This window comes from Ptychodera flava, chromosome 3 (genome assembly GCF_041260155.1).
Source record: "Ptychodera flava strain L36383 chromosome 3, AS_Pfla_20210202, whole genome shotgun sequence".
In the NCBI taxonomy this organism is placed as follows: domain Eukaryota; kingdom Metazoa; phylum Hemichordata; class Enteropneusta; family Ptychoderidae; genus Ptychodera; species Ptychodera flava.
In genome coordinates, this window is record NC_091930.1 from 4,098,366 (window position 1) to 4,121,733 (window position 23,368).

At 38.6% G+C, this 23,368-nt stretch overlaps 1 long non-coding RNA gene across 2 annotated transcripts; it reads left to right on the forward strand.

Moving 5' to 3' along the window:
• The first annotated feature begins 2,620 nt into the window (after positions 1–2,620).
• On the forward strand, positions 2,621–22,647 carry LOC139129448 (uncharacterized). Of its 2 annotated transcripts, XR_011551580.1 has the most exons (5): positions 2,621–2,638; positions 5,735–5,877; positions 11,416–11,608; positions 16,292–16,627; positions 20,678–22,647. It is a non-coding gene; the product is annotated as an uncharacterized lncRNA (long non-coding RNA). The 2 variants fall into 2 exon arrangements; XR_011551579.1 differs by lacking the exon at positions 2,621–2,638 and having other exon boundaries at positions 5,717–5,877.
• The last annotated feature ends 721 nt before the right edge of the window (positions 22,648–23,368 follow it).

The following is a 23,368-nucleotide window of genomic DNA, read 5'->3' on the forward strand; positions in this document are numbered from 1 at the left end:
TTGCAGTGAAGTTTGAATATTAATTGTGACACTGATGTTTATGATTGGATGTATCATTTTATCTTTAATTCATGTCTATCGTATGATCGAAGCCACGCCTTAAAGATAACATTTAAAATCCCAATAACAATACAACAAATGTAAATGTTTGGATATAGTTGCTCCAGGATAATTGCTTGAGAGAGAGGAACACAGCGGACCTAAGACATCTAGACTATGGGAAAAGCGTACCTTTGGCGATGGCAACTGTCACGCTTGTCTACAGAGAAATAAAGTCTATGTACCAACGAACTCTGAACGTCTCGTGTAGTCAATACACTGAAGATCCCCTGGTACCTCTCGGCAGGCCAAGGCGAGTAAATGAGAAGGAAAAATTCCCCCGATGAAAGAACTAATAGCAACGATTGTCAAACCACTGAAAGCGAAACACAATCTGTCATTTTAGGAATGGAGCTGGTTTCAGATAAATGGAGCTAATTTCAGATAAGTGCCAGGTTGTAATATGAAAATTACTTGAGGAAGAATGACCTGTTCTCGTGAACGGAGGGTTGCCGAAAGAAATTAGAAAAAGCTTAAGTGAGTGATTTGATCTATGAAATTTGTCAAGAACAATTAAGTTTGTTTTAGATATATAGAATTTTATTTAGTTTGATTTTTAATTCAACCTCAAATTCAGAAGGTTCACAATAGATCGGAAGTTGACGGTTTGTGTTTTCTGCCATGGTAACCATCGATTATTGTGTTCAGTCACGGGAGGAATGACTGTGATTTTTTTGTTAGATCCTTAGTTACAGTCGTCAGTAAACTATCAAAATTTTGTTATCAGTGATCTTTGCCTGTTTATTATCACATTTTAAACAGCAGCGACAATCATGCTAGTGTGCTGCTGGTATGTAGATCGATCTGTGTTATGTAAAGCAGTGATTGTTTCATGTACACTAATTGTACAATATGTTTATATGTTATTTGAAACTTTGTCGTCTTGGTAAAATGTACAATTTTTATTCACTTTTCTTAGGCTTGGTGAAGCAATCGAGGTATGGGCAGACCTCCATGGGACCGCAGTGGAAATAAGTTTTTAACTTTTCTGTGTTATCCCAGCACTTCTGTCTTTGTCTTTTTCTTGTTTGTACTGTATGGTTTTTTTAAGTGCTAAATAAATAAATCAATCAATCATCAATAGCTAAACTGCAATACAGAAGCCGTAAATTGGCTTCACTCGTTATCACTGTTTCACATGCCAGTCGTCATTTTTCACAATGGAGACTCATAGCTTGCATTGTTCATCACATTATATTTTTGAGCCAGTCCGTCTTGGAATTTGGGGCATAGATCGGCAGAATGAGGTATATTTAAACATGGAAAGAGTAGCAGAAAATCTGTTCAGTGATTGGAGATCTGATCATGGACGTAAAAATGAGGGTTTACTTGAGAATGGATGTAAAAAAAAAGATGTTTGTGGTCGAGATGACTGTGACTTGGTCACCTTGTCCCAAACCAATATACCAAGCCACAGTCCCTCCACCCACGGACGGTGACCAAGCCTTGCTTCTGTGATCATCATTGGCTGTAATAGCTTCACCGGTTTATACTCTCATAGTTTTTACATTTTTACAGAGCCATTGTCGGTATTATGAATGAGAAATCTAACGCCACAAGGACTATGCCACAATCTATTCACTCTGTCAAATTATTTCACCATGTTTCCACATCTACTGAAATAATTTTGTCATTAAAAAAACCGAAGAGAATATATCTGTTTGGCAGGACAGGGATTCACTGGGAGCTTTGGGAAATTGTTCTGCATGCACGATACACTGAGTGTACGTCACGGTCCCGTGTGTATGGAGGTAAAAATGTGAACACGCTGACCAGACAATGGCTGTATTGGAGAGAAAAAACACATTTCCCAATACAGATTTGTATTCTATTGTTGTTATGTGTTTAAACTGTGTCAACCTCAGACTATATTTTGATGTGCCTCGGGAAATGCAGTCTGCACTATGTGTTGAGTCCCTCCATCACGGATCCGTGCCCTGTGGGAAAACCACCTTGCCACCTAACTTACCATTCTTCCTATTATAATCAATGCATTGTTTTAATTCAACAGCTACCTGTTAGATAACGCTCGCTAATTGACTAATCTGTCGACACAAGTAGGTGTTTGACAAGGCCGCAGCCTCCGTACAGGCCCTGGCACTAACCACATTTGTCAGTGGATGAGGCCGAACAAAAAAATTGTGTTGTTCCGATAGCCCGACCTACCCTATTTTTAACAGCCGACCCTAAACTTTTTAGAGCTACGTAAACACGGAAGTAGAAAAAAAGAAGGAAAATGCATAAAATCACGCACTCGTTACTTGACATTTGATTTTCGCTTGAACAAAGATGTTTTTTATGTTTGTTTTTCCTTTTATATGTATGATACATTTTTCTGGAAATGTTGTGCCCTGTGTTTGACTGCCCTGAACCACTGTAGTCGATATGCCCACCATTGCAACCTAAACACTCATTTAGGTTGCAGTGCAGGCATGTCGACTACGGGATCGATAGACCGAGCCGAAAAGCGATCTATTTAGCAGACTACCCCGGCAGCTCGAGCGCCTGTGCCTGCTAGTATGTCACTCAAGCCATGAAGGTAGGTATAGCGCGTTCTTGCGTAGACGCCGTACCACGACACGCCGCTATTTTCAATCGTTTCTTCCACAGAACTGTCATGTAAAGCTCAGATTCAAGTTTTTTTAGATTTTGCTGTCGTACGGCGAAAAGTATTATTATTATCGTCTTGCCGTATTAAAAGATTTTTGAGGACCTATAAACTAAAAATAAAACATCAAATGGCTAGACGAGAGAGAGAGAGAGAGAGAGAGAGAGAGAGAGAGAGAGAGAGAGAGAGAGAGAGAGAGAGAGAGAGAGAGAGAGAGAGAGAGGTGGTTTATGCACTCGCGAACTGACCATGGTCTATAGGATGGATGGATGCTGTGTCGGTTTACACATTTGCGCTGCGCAGATCTCGAAAATGTACAGATACTTTCCCGAAATTTGACTTATTTTATAACAAGAGTAGAACAAAACCAAAAGTGTTGAAGATACTCTTTAGATGCTTGATTCGCAAGTTTGCTGAAGTCATATTATACTTACAGAGAATAGTCGCTATGCCTGAATATGTTCTTCAACACCACGTTTCTTATGATCGGTGATGTTACATTTTATTATTTCTGTTAATAATCTTTTATAGATTAATGCACCACGGTGTTAATTTTAGATTAATTCAACGATTTCAAACCGTAATTATTTTTTTAGTGAGAGGGCTTTTAGTAGTTCTGTAGACGAAACGATCGGTAATTGCAGAGTATCTAAGCAATGGCACGACGTCTACGCTATCATTTAGCTGCAGCGATTGTACAGTAGCAGCCCGCGCCCGGGCCCCGGGTAGGCCTGATTCGGAACGTAATAAAGCCGTCAGTTGCAGCGGCGTCGTGCTGTACCTTTGTCATTACTGTTGAAGTACACCTGTTATTGCTACAAGCATCGCGGGCCGCTTCATGAAATGTTTCTCAGTCTGCTCATTGTACTGGTCTCGCCGTTATATTCAGTCCCTGGCCTTTAAGTGGTCTAGTTTGTGTTCAATAAGCAAAAACATAGCTTTAGAATGATTGGAATTACTTTCTCAGCCGATTTTTCTAGGCCGGCCTATCTGATGAAATTTAATAAAATAATTTGACGCCCATTTGTTAAGGTAAATCGTTTTCCGTTTTGCTTGTGTTTGAGTCTGGGTCAAATACCTGGAAAACACGCACAATAAATATACCAATATCGAACCTGAAGACTGCACCAATATCGAACCTGAAGACTGCACCAATATCGGACTTGAAGACTGCAAGGAAAGCAGCCCTCGAGCTCATTCTAGTCTTTTCTGATAGCGTTGGTATTTTGGAAGAATGCCATCTTTGGGAAATTTCTCGTATCACGGCGTGTTGCACTTTTTGTCGTTCAATCTGGTCTAAAAGTGAGTGAACTTCTTTAAGAATGTCAGTTTGCTCTGTAAATAGCCACGCATTTATTTTTAAAGCTTCATGCAACTTACTTGGCCTAAATTTCTCAAGTTCATTTTGTTTCTCATTTTTTTTTGCAGATGAGTGTGCTGTAGCATTCATCATGCAACTTTTTCAACCTACTTTTCAAGTGTTCATTCACCCCCACAGAAGTGTGACTCCCGCCCCGAACTAAATGGGGTAGTTAAACCTCCAGTATTCGATTTCAATATCTCCCAAAAAGGATATTACTGATAATACGTTCAACTGTCCTCGGATAATAGTCCATTCCATTTAGCTTCAAGTAAACCCTGACGGCCTGTTTTAAAGTATTTTTAACATTTTTATGTACATGTACCTATGAATTTCAATGAGGTCGTTAAAAGATCATTATTAAATTTTATTATATTACAAACTGACTGGTCAGATCAGAGCGTATCGTCCGCCATTGCCGTGTATCACACACCGTATAGGCTAAAGTTGGTTTGAAAAGAATACCATTGTGTGACTGTTTTCATTTTTTAATGATTACATTTTGATTCGTGACAAAGGTACACCCCATTCAGTCTTCAACCTGTTAAGTTCCGACTTGCTACTCTCAATTCATTGAAGACAATAACCCCCCCAAAAACAGACGACAGAAAAGTGTCTTCTTATATAACAACTGAATAACATCAGAGTAGGCATTTGCATTCAATGAAATTTTCTAAACTCTTGTCACATTTAATGGTATTTTAAATCCAAAAGTTTGTTTTTTGAGCTACTATTCTACAAAATCTACGTCGCTTCTAAGGCATCGGCGCTAGACAAGGTATGCGCAAAAACGGACAAAAAATGGAAAAAAGGACAAAAATGGAAAAAAGGACCAACAGTAATACAAAAGAAAAACAAAAGAATCGGACAAATGGGCAATATGTACGTATCTACGTACCACGTACACAGCGCTGTTGCAAATAATACAAAGTTCGGCCTTTACAGAACGGCGTGCTACAACGTTTTGATGACGTGACAAAGAATAAAATCGATATAACACAAATACAACCAGATAATAGGTTAATTATTAAATTGAAAACATTTCTGGAGTAGAGTTGTGTTATTAAAATGCAGGTACTCCAATGTCCTTCGAAAGTGTTGAAAATGACCTAGCCAGACAAACGAGCAGAATAGCCTTGCTCGTCACGTTGAACGTGAGTTTAGATCCTTCGAAAGTCTCTTTGCAGTAAGCCTTGAGAAACCGTTCCATTAAATAAGGGTTCGTTCAATATTGTTGATTACTTGGTGTCGCTTTTACTGTGCTGTAAATCACGCCTATAGCTCTGCCGCATTTTCATACAATGCCACGATGCCGGCAGTAATCATGGCGGGAACTTTCATTTCATTTATCGGCAATACAAAGGGCAATAACACGAATTTTCGAAGTTTGGCAGTTAAATTTGACAACATGGAACGGTTGGCAATTTTGTCAATTTTGTCAAGCTGACTATAGAAAACGGTTTTATCATTCTACTGAACAATGATTCTCGCTTCCTCTGAGATGTAAAAGAGAAAAAAAAACACATTTGAATTTCGAATCTGTATTGTTATTGAAATGAAAATTTATGACCGGCTTGCGATTTTCATGATAATATCAGCATGATAATCTTTCATTCTCTCATTTGTTCATTCCAACAATTGAATGTGATGAATGGTGTGCCCATAAGGACATCTTTTGTGTACTGACCACGCCATTCAACGTATATAAGCAGCAAAACGCAAAGTAGTTTTCTATCTACACTAAAGAGATCAACAGGTCAGCGTCGTTAAACCACATTTCAGAAGGCAAGCACAGACAGAAGCTTTTAAGGTAAGCCGATTATCAACAATTCATGATAGCTAGAATTTTCCCGTTCTTTGCCATTTTATTTTCCTTGCAGGCTCACGATATCCATGTCAGAAGAAAGAAAGTTATCGCAAAAGTGGGGATAACATAGCTTTTTAAAGGGCATTAAGGGAGGGCTTCTGAAAATTGAGTGGCTGTTGGATCCAAAAAAATTAATAACAAATCTACAAAAACTTTGTACAAATCTACAAAAACATAAACAAATCTACAAAAATTTTGAACATTGTACTCCATTCACCGAGGCATTTTTTGAAGAATTCTGTTTTATATACGAACGAAAAAACAATATTTGAAAACCACGCCTGGTATTTCTTAGACTTGGTTCAAGTCAGACACTCTGTGATTTGTGAATGTTTGAGTGAGGTAAACGCGATGATTTGTGTTCTGGTTTAATGTGAAACGCGTGAGTGGGGTGAACGCGATGAGTGGGGTGAACGCTATTTACAGGGGAGTTTCTCCCGGAATCACAGAATCCGGCGGAAACTAACTCACGCCTGCGCAGACTCGAAGATAACGCGTTCAGTCACTAGGAAAACCTGGCCTTGGCTGCCAAATTCTAAATAGGTTTGTATGAAAAAGGAGAGACACATGAGAAACTACAGCAAATGATTTTGTTTTTAGAAATTCACCGACTTGAACCAAGTCTAGGTATTTCTTTGTACACGTTCAATGTGGAGTCATAGCAGACACTTCGCTACCCGTGTTCTCATGTAAACACAAGTTTCGCACCTCTTGAATTAGATGACTTTTTAGGTTTAAAAATCTGCCAGCAAGTATGGCACTATGGAAAGAGAATCAAACTGGAAAACGTTAAATTGGGAAACATATTGGTCAACGTCAATAGCAATGTTGTGATCACTTTCCGAAATGTCAGAGAAGTACGTCATGTCCATTCAAAGCTTTGACTCAAATGAAATGGAGAACTATCCACGTGTAAAAGTAATTAAGTCAACCAGGTGTGCTTCTCAATGGATCTATCCGAAAAAGGCCTCCTTACTGATTATATATTTTTCGCAGGAGCCACCACTAATTCATACACAAAATAAGTAGTGATACATGCCAGAAAATCCCGAGAGAGTTTGACCGGTTGACCTCGCTGTTAATTTTATGCAGGAAATTACAATAACAATGCTTGGTCGAATGACGCAGTGCCTTGAGGGTGGGATCGCCAGTGGTATAGGGGGAGGAGTACCTTCCCGATGGTGATAAGTGGTGCGGATTACCGTCGCCTAGGTGACTGGCGTTGCAAATACCTGGACTGAACCCACGCGTGGACTGAAACATTTGGGTTTTTTGGGTGTCGATGGTACTTTGACAATAAAAGTAAAGATGCACAGATATCGAGTTTATTGTCTTGTTTATGAGCGGCCAGTATTTCCAACAGCATGAATTACGTGCATTTGCCCTAGAAGAAATAAATAATTTCGAATAAAACATCGCGAATATAACCACATTCCTTAAGCTCGACGTACCCCAAAGAACCATGAAATCGCCCGACTTTCGATTGAAGAGATGAGTTTTGCCAAACCGCGTATACAGAAAAGTGGCAGATGACTTTATTTTTAGAATCATAGACAGTATAGCGAGATGTAAAAAATGTGAAAGAGGCTCCCCATCTAACTATCCTAATGTTTTTTGTGTCGAGTTTGTGTTTGATTCGTTTCGAAAATGTGTTCCTACATTCTTATCCGATTGTGTGTGTTAATAAAAATGTTTGTTTCGCTTTGGATATTTGTAGAGAAGTTTGGATTAGTGTGTACGGTAATGTTTTGTTTGTGTGGGGAAAGCTTATGGCGAGACGCAGCCGGACCTATCTTGTTACAAAAGTTGATAGAGTCGCCCTTTGACGCTTGCGTTTCGAAACCCGGGTGTGGTTTCTCATCAGTCGCGGTGTTATGGAAGACCGGTCACGACATGCGACATGCGAGTTTTTTTTTATACTGCGACATGCGAGTTCTTAAACTGCGACGTGCGAGTTGCAAAACTAATATGGCGTTTGCATACATGTCATTTCGTTCTCCTCCTAACGATGGGGAATACAGAGGTAGAGACGAGCTTATTTCTGCATACTTCTACAATGGATACACCCTGGGAGAAATAGCGGCCACGTTAGGACTCCTACATGTATGGAAGACAGGTCACGACCTGCGACATACGACCTGCGTCTTTAACTGTGATCTGCGATCTAACCCTAACCCTACCCTAACCCTAACCCTAACCCCTAACGCTAACTAACCCTAAGTTATGCCGTTACAATTTTTCTGTCCCTTGGCCTAACCTCCAGGGTTGAGAGCGAAGTAAGGCTTTTTACGAGAGAAAACCTAACCCCTAACCCTAACCCTAACCCCTACCCTAACCCTAACCCTAACCCCTAACCCTAACCCTAGCCGCAGATCGCAGTTTTAAAAACTCGCATGTCGCATGTCGTGACCGGTCTTCCATACGGTGTAGATTCTTTCCTTAGTTTGTGTTTGTGAAAATTTATTTTCATGCATTTAGTGGTCTTGCTTTTCGATTAGCGAGGCAAGTATATTAATTTTTGGTCACGTTGTGAGTCCGTTTGGTGGTTCGGTTTGTTTGTTCTATGTTTCTTTAATTCGGTAAATTTTGTTTTGACTAGTGTGTCTTTTAGATTTTTGCGGAGGTTTGTGAAATTTTTAGGCAATAAGTACCACTGGGGGTACGGATTTTATGTTTATTGGATCAAGATACTCACAAGTATCCTGGTTGATGTGCTTGTTCTCGTACATTTGATTCATAGTTCGTTTACTTTGTTTACTGTTTGTTCTGGCTTGTTTGTGTATAATACTGAGTGTTGCGTGATTGCCTTTCGCATTCGAGTACGTAATCGTTTGTGTTGACAATGACGAAACCCGACCCTTGTCGAGGGTTTTTTTTTCCCGAAATTTGTCTATTGTTTGCAAGCTGGTTTATCGCGATTCTTTTAGCACGCGACATGTTTTTGTTTCCTTGTTTGAAAGGGTATCTCTAGAAGTGCGAGTTTAGCAGCTTCAGATAGCTTTCAAGTTTTTGGTGTTTGTTGTTTGTGGAGCCCAATTTGACTTTTCTTTGAATTTGTGTTGTTGCGATTGTTTGTGTCTCACGATGTAGCGTAGTCACATTTTACGACTTTATTTGTTGAAATCCTGAGGTGGTTTTATTCTGTTTGGTTTTGTTGGCGTCCGAATTAATTTTAAGGCCTTTGCCTAGTACTATTTTTCGGAGTTTCATAGTTTGAGCGATGATAGGTTGTTGTTGAATTTCATGTTGTTGTCGGCTTTTCTTTGGAAATAGCTGATTTATTTCCACGGCCATTTTTTCTGTCACGTTATTTTTATGTGTACGATTTTTGTTATTTCTTTTAAGTGTTTGGTGTGTTCTATGTCATTTTATGGGTTTTTTTTGGTAGTTCTCTTTTTGGAGTGTTTGGTGGCCCTGAAAAGGGCCGCTCGGTATGGGTTTTTGTTTAGCGCTTGGCGCGTTTGTTTTGGCGATGAGCCTATAGCTTTTTATGCTTCTTTTCGCCGATTCGATGTGCTTGGTAAGTAGTGTTTTGCCGCCTTCTTGTCACTGTGTGTGCGTACATGGACAGTCTGCATAGCCCTTGAATGTGGTCTCGATTTTGATCAAACCATGAGGTACCTCCATGATCAAACTTACAATTTAGGAGTATATATCAAAACTGATAAATGATTTATGTTTTCACATGGGTTCACAAAAAGTTTCGCCCCGGTGTTCATTTTTGGCCCAGGAATTCCATCTACCCACCCTTTACAGAGTAGTAAGCTTATGGGGCAAGTAAATATGGATGTGCCGGTGCGATTCAACGATCAACCTGTATATCGCATCGAAAGTCAACAATTTTACGACACGGACTATGATTTTATAAGTTTATACACAGTCCCTCGTGGATAGAGAGACTGTGGTTTATATAAAAATTATAAGGCGCGGGGTATTATATATTGACTGATTACTTTAGGCTACATTCAGGACGGGCAGCGACGGGCAGTAATTAGTAGGCAAAACCACGGTCCCTCCACAGAGGGACCGTGGCAAAACAGGTGGTTTTCACCGTGGGCAGAACTCGGTGCAATGATACTGAACATTAATAGTAAGCCTGTCACCTTGAAGGTAATGCTGTAGGTGAAACAAGTAAGCTTACTTCAAACGCACGATGGTACAAACATTCCTACCTCCATGGTACAAACAACACCATAAGTGAAACGTACACATAGAAATACACGCGTTCCTACGTTGTGCCCACCCGGGCCACGCGATTAAAATATGACTGATACTGCTGGATAGTGTTAATTGGGTCGGTAAACAGTCAATTAATAGTTTAATTGACTACCTGGGTGATTGGCAGGTCGTGTCCAACGACGCATATGCAAAGCAGGCCAAAAGACAAAAGCCCCCAAAGATATTGACAGCTGGCCAGGGGTCACCATGAATACGTAATGACGCTTCACTACGCAGAAACTGCGTAGTCAAGCCCTTCTTAACCGGTCAAACTCTCTCGGCATTTTCCCTCATGAATTTTTATGTGTTGTCATTTACTGGGTTAGTCAGTAAGACATTGAAAAGATAATATTCATGATGTACGTCAGAAACTCGTTGTTGTGGTGTTAAGAAAGAAACCTCATGATTTTAGTTTAAGGCACGAAAACATCATTCGGTCTCCAGCCTCCTGAAGTGCGCAAGTTCCTGACCGAAATTGCAAGGTTTCCATTGCAAAACCACTCCAACGAGAGCTATTTTCTAGAATGAAACGACCACGCCACGACTAAAAAAACGACCCCTTTCGATCATACATATCAAATGCATTTTCTTGACATATAACATATTATAAAAATGACATTAAGACAGGTCTTTTAGTGTTTTTGAAGATTGTGCATGTAAGTAGTGAACGTGTGCAATAGCGCTGATAGGGACTCTAAAAATTCAGGTAACATAGCGTTCGCCGGGTGGTGATTGCTGGCGCTGTTTCTTTGATATGTTGTCAAAATATAGTTGAGTACAGAGAACTTGATTGCGTTTTGTCCGTCTCAGTAATGCTGTTTTATGCTTTTCAAGTTTTTGCTGCGTTGTTTACGTCATCAACCGATCAGAATTAACTACTGATGTGATTAAATGTCATTTTCATACGCGTTCTTCTTATACCACTAATTTCAGAAATCCAAAGTTGTCAAAAAATTAGGAGAAAAAAAAACTCAGTTCACTTAAAGTTTACTTAAAGCAGCTCTACCGCACCTGGATTAGAGCTGTGAATCTACTGTACCCTTTTATACCTGTCATTTACTTACAGACTATTATATTTTCTGTAACTCCTCTGCATATGGGCCGGAGGCCTAGAAACGCAAATAAACGTGCACTGAAACGTGCACCTGTACAGTGAATCTACATGCGCCGAATGCCGGACATTGCTGAGATAACATACAGACATACTGGATATTTACAGCGCAACGAGGTATTTATTTAACAAGTCATTGTTTTCTTTTTCAGATCACGATGGAAGGAGAAATCAAATTCCTGTTGGACCATGACAAAGAATATTTTGAAAGATTAAACCTTGTAATCGCTAATGGATTTGACACCGTACAGAAGCAAGAGTTTGAAAATTACAAAAATATCTTGAAGAAGGGGAACTTCAACAAAGACGCTGTATTAAAGGTCCTTGCGATTGGAACGGGAGACGGTAAGATTAATGAGCGATTATTACCATCGAAATGTTGATTGAGCATAAATAAAATGCACAATTAACACGCCACAAAGCATTATTGTATACACGATCCGAAGTGCGAACTTTTTATAACTTTCTTCTCGCTACGTATTGAACTGTAGTGAGTGTAGCGAAGGCTGGGCAACGAAGTGTAATTACAGCGAAACATATCAATGCGCAGCATGTTTGAACATGGAACTATTTCTACGTATAGTATCTCGCATGTCACATAGCTTCTGTAATAATACGTTTGCACACGCATGCGAATAGACCTATTGGCGGCCCAGACACTATTAATAGGCTTATTATTTAGTTTTTCATAAACGTCCTTGTAATGGGGTGTAAAATGAATAAAGAGTCAAGAGGCTAGGTTAGGTTATATAACCGTTTATTTTATTTACTCCGATCAGTCAGAGCATGAAGACATAGTCCCTCTATCCATAGAGGGAATGAGACGAAGAAAAGGAGAAGAACTGATAGAGAAAACAGTGAGAAAAACTCAATAATAAGCTTATTAATAGTGTCTGGGTCGCCTATGATACATTTCATAATGTTTGTTATCTTCACAACGGAGAATGTATTATCCTAGTCTCGTTAAGATTGTTAGTGTTGAGATATTTCATTAGCATTATTGTTATCACTTGTCAATTGACGGCCGATGTATCGTTCAATTAATTAAGTATTCTTTCCATACGGAAAAGAAAATGGTAGTGTAGTTAGAGTGAAGGTGTCGTCATCTTTGCTCGAAGTTGCAAGAGACCGCTACGACCGATGTAAACACTGTATCTGGGTACGTTTGCGATTGATGAAAGTCAAAAAATTTACATTTTGCAGCTAACGTTGACGTGGTGAATCTAGATATCATGCATAAAATACACTATTTGTAAACATGAAAGATGCAAACTCGCAGTTCCAACGACCCTCTTCCTTTAGTATGTAGCGAGGTTAACTTTTGTGAAAATTAGAGAAGGGAGGTGTTACGAACGTAGCGAAGTGTTGCCAGGTGTTACGAGCTTTAAGTTGGTACTTTTGACCACAGAGTAAGATAGACAGAGTAGCAACACTTGCATGCCTTTTGTTCCATGGTCGTCTCGGTAGACTATTGGCTTTTCATATTAAAATGAGCTCCAAAGGTGTTAAACTTTTTGGAGGCTTTGTTTGTGGTTGATGATTACACGAGATTATGCGAAAAATACGACGAGATGGCATCGTACTGCCAGTCGCGTAGCAACCATAGTTACTTTGTGAGCTCTCAGGCCAGAAACACTGCTTCACGCCAATCAAAACATAACACGGCAGCAGTTTCATAAACATGTCCTTCCTTGACCCACGTGTAAAAGAGGGTACGACTGACCGTAAACCATTGAGTAAAACCAGACAGTATCGATAAAAGACTTTCAAATTTGGTTCAAACACACTCATTATATATTCATAAAAATATGAGAGGAATTTTTAAAACGGTAAAACTCGTTTTTCCTGAAGCTCAAAACACTCCCGTTTTCGCCAGCACGTCAATTCTGCTCAGCACCACACGACAACAACAACACAAACTTTGCCGAACATACTTTCGCTTAACAATTGGCGAAAATCCGAAAACTACCGAAGGATTCATGGTCGGCACTCTTCGGAAAAGAGAGGCGAGAGCAACCTGAGGCGAGGCGAACATGGATGGGTTACGTAACCGCTTCACGCCTTAAACAATACCCGTTGCCACTCTATCTATCTTTCTCTATGTTTTTACTCGCCAGAGAGACGGCAATCTTGTAGCATAGTTTAAAACGTGTAGCGAAGAGTGCCCGAGCTAATTTTGTGAAAATTGGAGAAGGGGGTTTTACGAACGTAGTAAAGTGTAACGAGATACTGTATGGAAGACCGTCACGACATGCGACATGCGACCTGCGACTTCAAAACTGCGACCTGCGTCCTGCGAGTTTGAAACATACGACCTGCGACTTCGGCATTTAGACCAAGGTGTAGGCCTAACCTGCGACTTCACAACAGCGATCTGCGTCCTGCGTGTTTGTCAAACTGCGATATCAGTCTTGATTTGTTCGCACCATTGCTCTGAACACGAGCCTGAAAAACACGAGGGACACCATTGCACTATATTAAAACAGCCGGTTTACCGCATTCTTGCGACCAGAGCATTATTTTCGCACCGCTGGCCTACGCAAAAATCGGCCAGCGAAAGAATTCAACCAGGGATAGAAGTGCATGAAGCTGTGACGGTAGAGAATTCCACAAACGAAGAGCACAAATTTATTTTCCTTCTTACGAAAGGCAAACCGATCTGAAATAATGCAATAGCAATAGGGTTTTAAACGTCTACATCAGTGTTTAATAGTTTCTGGAACTTTTCTGCCTACATGATCTAAAATATTATATACACATAAAAAATAATATGTACATATTATAGTATGTACATATTAGGCTTAAAGACTGAAAATAGGAATGTAGGAGGGTTTAATTATGTCCTGTTTTACAGTTTTAACTCGCGTTATCTATAAAGAACTTGAGTCGGTCTCTGGCTATTCATGGTTAGCAAATATGTTTGCACTTCTGTCAATATCAGTATTATGTTAACTGCTTTACTTTGCATATGTTATTTGTGTAGACAAATGTAGTCCGAAGTTAACCAGTAAGAATATTTTTATTTTTCCAACTGAACAAAAGTTGGATCAATTCGATTTTTTGACGAAAAGTAAAAATGAAATTAGACGAAAAGATGGCAACATCCGATGATCAATCACTAGAGAATTGGAACAAAACTGGAAATGTTAGAAAATGAACGACAATAACTGAAAATTCGAATGTTTGCAATGACACTGGCGCAGTTATGATACAGGGGGGACAACTGATGAATTAAACAGACAGCTAGATGGTTATACCACAGTGAAATGAGGATAAATACCAGAGATTTCTAAAAATCAAAAAGTTTGTTGATAACATAAGGAAAGAAGCGAGGTAAGGCAGACGAAGAATATCTAAAATAATTTGAAATTATAATATAAACATATAAATGCCTAGATCACGTAGCATATTATTTTCCATGCATTAACACGTACTGTCAACAATTTCCGTCATAAAATTATCTCTCCAGATGAAAATGAGTGAACTGGTGTGTACATGAATTGAGTTTTGCCAGACTTTGTGAACGATTTACCAAAGCGAAAGCAATGGCTTATTAATTGATCGATGTTGAACGTTAAATCTCCTTTCCACGTTTTAACCCTTTGAGCGCTGTAATTTTCTCCCACCAAACTTTTAGTGCAAAATTTTACCAATTGTATGAATTTTCTGTAATTTTTGATAATTTTGGACCAAATCGACATTACATTTCATTGGCTACAGGTTTTTCCCAATTTTTTTTGGAAAAAATTGGAGAAAAATTGACAGGGGTTTATTATATAAAGGGACAAAAATAGACTTTGGCGCTCAAAGGATTAAAGTTCACGCAAGACGCCTCCAATCTAATACTGAGGAAACACCATGAAACGTTACGTGTTGTTGTCGCATGTCGCAGTTGTGAAGTCGCAGGTCGCAGTTTGACAAACACGCAGGTCGCTGTTGTGAAGTCGCAGGTTATACACCTAGGTCTAAATGCCGAAGTCGCAGGTCGCATGTTTCAAACTCGCGGGACGCAGGTCGCAGTTTTGAAGTCGCAGGTCGCATGTCGCATGTCGTGACCGGTCTTCCATAATACTGCAAGCAGTAAGATGGTCACTTTTTACTCACCAGAGAGACAGCAATTTCGTAGCGTAGTTAACAGCGTGTGGCGAAGTGTAACCATCGCCGAGCTAAATTTTGTGAAGATTGGAGAAGGGGGTGTTGCGAACGTAGCGAAGTGTAGCGAGGTGTAAGACGAATGGAAGGGATAGGAATACCCATGGTGTGCCGAACATGACTCCGTTCTACGACTGGGGCGATGTTCGGCCTCTAAAATAAACCATTTAGGCCCAATGCCGCATTAATCCCCGTGAAATGTCGTGCTAAACTTGTTGATACCGATGGTTTATTTTTATTCTCAAAGCTACACCTTTCTCAACAACAGCGTTTAATTAATTCTTTTGAGATACATAGTATAAAGAATGCTTGCGACTGTGGCTGAGGGACAGGAAGATAAGTATGCTAGTCCCTCGGGAAAGAAAATGAGCGAAAATGAGGGTTGAAGTTATGTCCTATGGCCTTCGTAAAGAGTGCTTTCCATAAATTTTGTTGCCGACGCGGAGATCAACAAAGTGTGAAATGTGTCGTGTGTCCTCACTATAGTTCTTATTTTACAGTGTGCGACAGTTAAAGGTATACTGTCACCTGTTCCAATTTTGCAACTGCTACCATGGAAAGAGAAAATCTAACCAATCACAGATTTTAAGCGGGTGGCCGCTTTTTAAAAACAGCGCCCTCACATGGGCATTTTGAATACCAAGGAACGCCCCTTTGACCATATGTGGGCATATTTAGATTTCGTGTGACTGTATACCTTTAATACACAGGGAAACGTAAGAAAGTCATACCTCATATTGCTATAAAACAGAAGTAAACACACTTATCACAGGATTTTAAGAAACGATGAGAAAGATAGCTTCTGCTCTTCTGCCGGTTTCGGCAAAGTTGTCCGTTGTTTAACTTAAAGAAATTATGTTTTTTTTTAATCAACAGGGCAAGCGGAAGGGTTGTTCTGTGATGCTGCAATGAGTATGGGCTACACCCTCCACCATACAGCTGTAGAGCAATCTGAAGCGGAAATCAACAAATTCAAAACGTTGGCTGAGACGAAAAAGACGGAGGGACACTGGAGAGATGTAACATTTGATTTCCACCATATCACCAGTGCAGCAGTACCTGCGTGATGCACGGCACAACGGAGAACAACAATACTTTGACGTCATTCGCTGCCTGAATGTGCTTATTTTTTCACCGACGCAGGAGACATCTTTGTAGAGCTTTACAAGATGGTAAACAAGGGAGGAATGCTGTGGAATACTATGAGTGGTGGTAAGTGCCTTGAAAATATATTTCCTGGTCGTTAGAGATATAAACCTTTCTAAATTTGCAATATTAGATGTCTTTACACTAGCTGCAATAATTGTCCTAGCCTTGTCCACGTGAAACAGCACTGCAAATCTGCAGTCAATTCAAACTCGACCGCCATCCCTTACTCGACGGTAAAGATGGCGGTCGAGTTTGAATGGACTTTGTGCCCGAGGTATTAAACTGTCATTTTTCAGCTGCAAGGAGTACAGTTGACCAGCGATTAGGGTTAACGATTCTGACATTATCCGAGAGCAGAATTATGGTGAAATTTGCACACGACATTCGATAATAATGCGGCCCCGTGTGTGCCTTGTGCGTGCACTGCAGATATGCCGTGCTCTTTTAACGGAACAAGGTGGAATTGTAGCCTTGGTTGGGCATCGTGCAAGCCGCACGACAGAGACCAAGCCATACGACCCAGCCCACCAAGGCTACAATTATTCAGCTATCTTTACACAACAATGTACAATACTGCTGCATGTTGCACAAATTTCAAATTACAACCCTTTGGCGAAAATGTACGCTGTAGCGATATCCCTTCCAATGCGCTTCGAAATCCGTAACGTTTCGCAGCCAAACAATATATATTTTTTCGAATAGACATATCGACTTATTGGTAAAATGTCATTTTCCTTTGTATCAAGTACGTCAAAACGACACGCTTTTACAAACTTGCCAACCTGTTATTCTTTTTTCGCCGTACACAATACAGCTATTCGATTATTTTGTTCATTCCGTTTAAATCTGGTGAATACGTATATCATCATGGATTTGGTCTAGACATGTGATTTAACTTAAGTGATAATGTGCATTCAGTACTTTGGATTTTAGGCTAAGGCGCTGTAAATAAAATTCTTTGTTTACCGTCCGCGTGCTGGTAGATAGAGAAAATTAAGGTAACAAAGACAATGTTACCACTCTTACAAATAAAGATATCATTTTCCCGAAAGAAACCAAATAAAAAATGAACTTATGTTAATACACTATGGGTTTTTCTCTGTGTTTGTTCTGTTACCTGGCTGGCTGGTAGCTTGTTTTTCAAAAATCCAAGGACGACAGAAACAAAGACTTGTATTTAAATGGCCTAATAGACTGATCTATTTGCAGAATATCACACTCAATTCGACGGGGATTTTGCCGAGGGCTAAATTCGTCGCTAGGTAATTTGGTTACGTTGTGGCAAGATGTAAAAAAAAGTCGAAAAATATCAAAGTGTTGAGGATTATACAATGTTATGTTACTACAGAGCCTTGTTGATTCAAGTGTCGATTATATAAACCTTAGTGTGGAAAAGGATATATGGTGACGACTGTGAAAGTCGTGGTGTAAATTAGCTCTCTCGCGGGATTAAATTTGATTAGTCATAACACTAGGGCTACTTATCTTTTTGTCCAAGTAATACTGTGGATGCAATTTTTTGGGCACCCTCCACTCCCCACTCCAAACTCTGAGCGTGCTTTGAACATTTGAAATTTCTTTGCTATTGAAAGTAGTACCGTCAATGGAACGGCCTCATATCAATCAATCAAGACACTCAGATGACATAGCGGCAGGGATGCAAAGAAAGACTTGCACAAGTGGAAGTAGCGAATTTCAGTGACAATGTGTTAGTTTTGACGTACGTCTGTCGCCATCGGAATGTATATGGCCAACGTTTACAATGCATCCACGAAGAGTTCCGAAATTTCAAGTTGAATCATGATTATAAAATATTTAATTTTCATCTACTCCAAATACATTTTCCCGCGGTCGCAGCCAAACAATATATGTATTTTGAGCAGCTGTATCGACATAACACGATTGGAACTAATTTTGGATAATTGGATCTTCATATTTTTAAAATTTCAGTACTAGGTGCCATATAGCTGAATGTTGCAAAAATTACAAATTACTCATAAAAACAAGTGTGTAAATTGAAAAGAAATGCAGACGAGCTTACATTGTTACGGGAAAGAAAACGAACAAAAGGTGAACTCAGCAGTTTCCGTATAAAACGAAATTTATAACGAAAATAAACTAATTGCAAAGTCAGGGATAGAATACAAACTGTAAAAGTGTACAGGCTACAATTTGGTTACGTGACAACATATGCAGGCTCAAACGACCCTACTTCACCATCCAATTATCCCAAATTAGTTCCAAACGGGTTACATGTAGATTCAATGCTAAAATGTTACGTTTATTTATATCTGGTACATCACCATCACGCTTCTGCAACCTTGCAGCACGCCACATTTTTTCCGGCCATACACAATGAAGCCATTCGATTATTTCTTTCATTACGTGTTCATTTGATGTATACATGTATATCATTTCGTTTGTACACATGATAAACTGTGATAATATGTTTTCGATGTATCAGTTTTTAGCCTAATTTATTGATTATGTATATATTTTCTCAGTTCACAATTATAATTTGTTATTGAAAAATGTTTATAAGGTCTTTTGTGTCTCTGAATGCGTAAATGCACATTGTACATATTGTATATATGTGTCTTTACGCACAAAAGTGGAAAAGAAGGGACGACATATTAAGAGAAGGGACCATCTGGGAATACGTTTCATTCTCAGAGTAGGGGAGCATTCGTTATTTACTGGGAGGGGTGCCGGTAGAAATCAGGGGGCTTGACTTTTACGAAGCCGTTTTGAAAGAGGTCAAATTTTTACAAACATTTGTATAGTGTTATGGCAAAAACAACAGAATTGACAGAAACTATATAAACGGAATACGAATATGACTTTATTCTGTCTGAACAGGTGATAACAAGCAGAAAACAGCACATTTGTGCACAAAAATAAAATTGACCAAAAGAAATAAATGTTATGCCATGTTCGCAATGAAACTTTTACAACACTTTGAATACTGGGAAAAAGCTAAAAGTTTTAAAATATGGTATATGTAGTGTTTGCAAAGATTTGAGACTTTGTAATTACAGACATTTGATTTTAGAAATTCGATTTTGGACTTTCACTGAAATATTCATTCACTATACATAATGTAGTGTATGAGGAAACTATGAACAATATTTTTCGAATACAAAAGTAGCTAAATCTTTGTATATATAGATGTTTGATTATTGATATCAATGTACTTGATCAGACTAGAGTATGTGCAGGTGCACATGTGTGCAAGAAATATGATTTAAAAATTTTACCGAAATGTTGATTCACTATACATTCTAGTCTATGAGGAATCTATGAATTATTTTTTCCCAATACACAACTAGGTAATCTGTGTATTTATAGACTCTTGATTATTCATATTAATGTACTTAATTAGACTTGGATAAATGTATGTGTGCGCAAGAAAAATGATTTTAGAATTTCACCGAAATGTTGATTCACTATACATTATGAGGAAACTAACTATGAATATTTTTTTAAATAGAAAATTAGCCAAATCTCTGCCTTTACTAATGTTTGACAAATGATATAAATGTACGTAATGAGAATCGGTCATTTGAAAGAGCAGATGTTAACAACAATTATGATATCCGAATGTCATCAAAGTGATCGTTTGTAAATTTCAAAAGTTGATTCTTTGAAAGTTCAAAGGTCAAATGAGAAATTATATGTCAATTAAGATATTATTGATACAGACTTGGACATCTTGGGGCGGGTCACGGATTTTTGTGCATGAAAATTGGGAAGGTCACTCTTTTTCTCGCAAAAAAAAAAACTTTTAAGGGTGCAAAAGGTTCATTAATCAAATCCGATGAAACATTTTCTTTCGTGGGGTGTCACATTTTACAATATATGAATTAAGAGGGTCAAAATTTTAGAAATTTAATTGGGAAGCGGTTGAATGTTCGACCAATCCCACTCCCCGTAAAAAACGAATGCTCCCTAAACAATAAGCGGTGTTTTCCCCGAAAACTTTCAGTTTCTGCGCTGTTTCTGTATCCCGACGTCCTCTTGCATGGCCATTTTTATCATTGACTCATTTGGTGGCGAAATGGCAGACTATAAAACGGCTTCTTCTTAACCAATCTTACCCATCTCTTCCGACAGGCGCTGCGGAGCAAATCACGAAAGAACTAGCAAGACACTCCCCAGTAACGTTAAGCCTGTATGGCTCATCCACTCTCCGTGAGATACTTGGGGAGAGATTGCCAGGCGTTGACCTCCAGGTGGAAACCTTAAATTATAATATTGAGTGTGAAGAATGCTTCCAAGAAGATTCAAGGGACGGAAATATGATTCTCGATTTCTTTACTCAGATACTCGACTTCAGAAAGCACGCTTCGAAGGAAGTTGTCGACAGCATTTTAAAGGTCATGGATAAGAATAGCTGCCGACAGGCCAATGGCAAGCGCGCTTTGGTGGACTGTCAGGAACATGTTATCATTTTAAAGAAATGATTAAATGTGGGTAAAACGTGAAAAAGACTGTACTTTGCAGTAATAGTAATGCAAATAATGATTTTGTAGCAAAGTCGGGAATTCAATAGTCAATTTTTAAGTGCTTGTCTTAGATTGTAGAAATTAGCCTTCCACTAAAGTAATGTATTACGTTTACGCTCATGCAAACATATAATTGCGTGTTCACTATTTGGCTTCCCTGTTTGGTTTCTTCACGTGTAGTACCAGTTCTTTGTTCACATTACAGTAAGGAAAAGTTGTAAAAAAGATTGCAAAAATCAAGGGGAACAATCGCTTCAAAATTACAATTCGGAAATTTTACAAATATTTATTTGCACCTGTTTCTCTTCGAAGAAACGTGAAGTTAATTTCGTATCTGGAATGACATGACTATAGTTTCTTTGAGGTAATTTATCAACACTCTAACTTCACAAATTTTGACATCACCATTATAAATTGGAGAATTCCGTATTTTGTTGACTTGCTGCGCAACGGTACTCCTCAAAATAAGAACATATCATATATATGGAAACATTTAGGACAGCACATCACAAATATGGATAATTTACGACGCGATATTGACAAAACTGAAGGTACCAAATTAGTAGTGAAATCAATACTCTCCATATAATAGGACAGCAAGTGTGATAATCTGAAGTATTTCATGCCGATATATATATATATATATATATATATATATATATATATATATATATATATATATATATATATATATATATATATATATATGTATATGTCTTCTAAGGGACTGGAAAGAAATCGGAGGCGGAGGCCCATGTTTTCAGTTATTTGCGGTTGTTCGCCAATTTCTCGCAAGCATTTTTGAAGGATCATGAAATTTCACGAGTGCCTTACGAAAGGGTCACCATTTTTTCGCAACTATAAGAAGGAAAGATGCGACCGGTATAGTGCATCATCAAAAATATAAAATCACAATACATGGGATTCTATTCCTCTTGGACAAACTAGTAACAATTTGTCCTATAAAGCAAGCTATATATATGTTTAATAATTTAATGTAAATGCACTTTGCTTTAAGTGAGAGGTAAAACAGTGTATGTGTACAAGAAATTTTTGATCTTGTGATTTCACCAAAAATGTTCATCCACTATACACAAGCTATGAGCGATTTTTTTTTCAATATAAAACTAGCAATATCTGCGCATTTATAGATGTACTTGATTACAATATGATGGTTACAAATGCAAGAAATTTGCATTGGGAATTTCACTAAAAATGGTGCACCCGCTATACACGGTAGTCTATGAGAAATCCATGAACAATGTTTTTTTCTTATATAAAGCAAGCAATATCTGTACATTTATGGATGTTTGTTAATTGATATTAATGTACTTGATCAGAATAGGACGGTTATAAGCGCATACGTGTACAAGCAATTTTATTGTGGAATTTCACGAAAATGTTGATCAACTATACTTGGTGTGTATGAGAAAACTATGATATTTTTTCTGCTTTTACTAATGTGTCACAATAGACATAAATGTACGTAATGAGAATCGGTGAGTCACCGTGCGGAGTTTTGTACTATTTGACACTTCAGGAATTCAAAATAAATACCGTATAGCGGTTACTATAGTAGCTGTCTTCTGGTTCATGTTTGTATCTATCTGGGCTGTTTTATCATTAGATACTAAATCGGATCGTCCGCCCATGCGCAGGGATAAGATAGGCAAAGAACAAAAGACGGCACTGCATTGGCAGTACATCGCACGATGTTCCCGATTACGTTTCCGAGTATGGAGAATCACAAAAGATCAGTGATTTCCGTCGACATATCGGTGAGCGAGTATTCACTATGAAAGTAGAAAGAGTCACGAGGGATGAGCCCGATTGTTTAAGGTTGATCTGAGCGTAATAAAGCACAATTTACTCACAATCACGTTTTTTGCAAAGATTCTTGCGATTTGAAGTAATTCGTTACCCCAAGAGAAAAAAAAATTGGTTGGGATCTCCTCCTCCTAGGCTGTCAAGCAGTTTTCACTTGGTTGAAAAAGCTGCTGATGTGCAGCCAGTTCAGGAGGGTATTTTGGTTCTGATAGCTATAGCTGTGACTCAACATTCACGTGTACCAAGAAATATCAAACGTTGTTTTCTCAATATTTTTGTTTCTTTTGTATATGAAATAAAACCCTTTACAAATGACACGGTGAATGGAGTATAGTGTTCAAAGTTTGATTAATTGTGTCCTTCTGAAGTTGTTAGTATGTTTTAAAAAATGCTGTTTAGTCATCGGTCTATTATATTGACTGACCTATATATAGACTGACATTTGGCTTTGAATCAGATTACAGAATGTCAC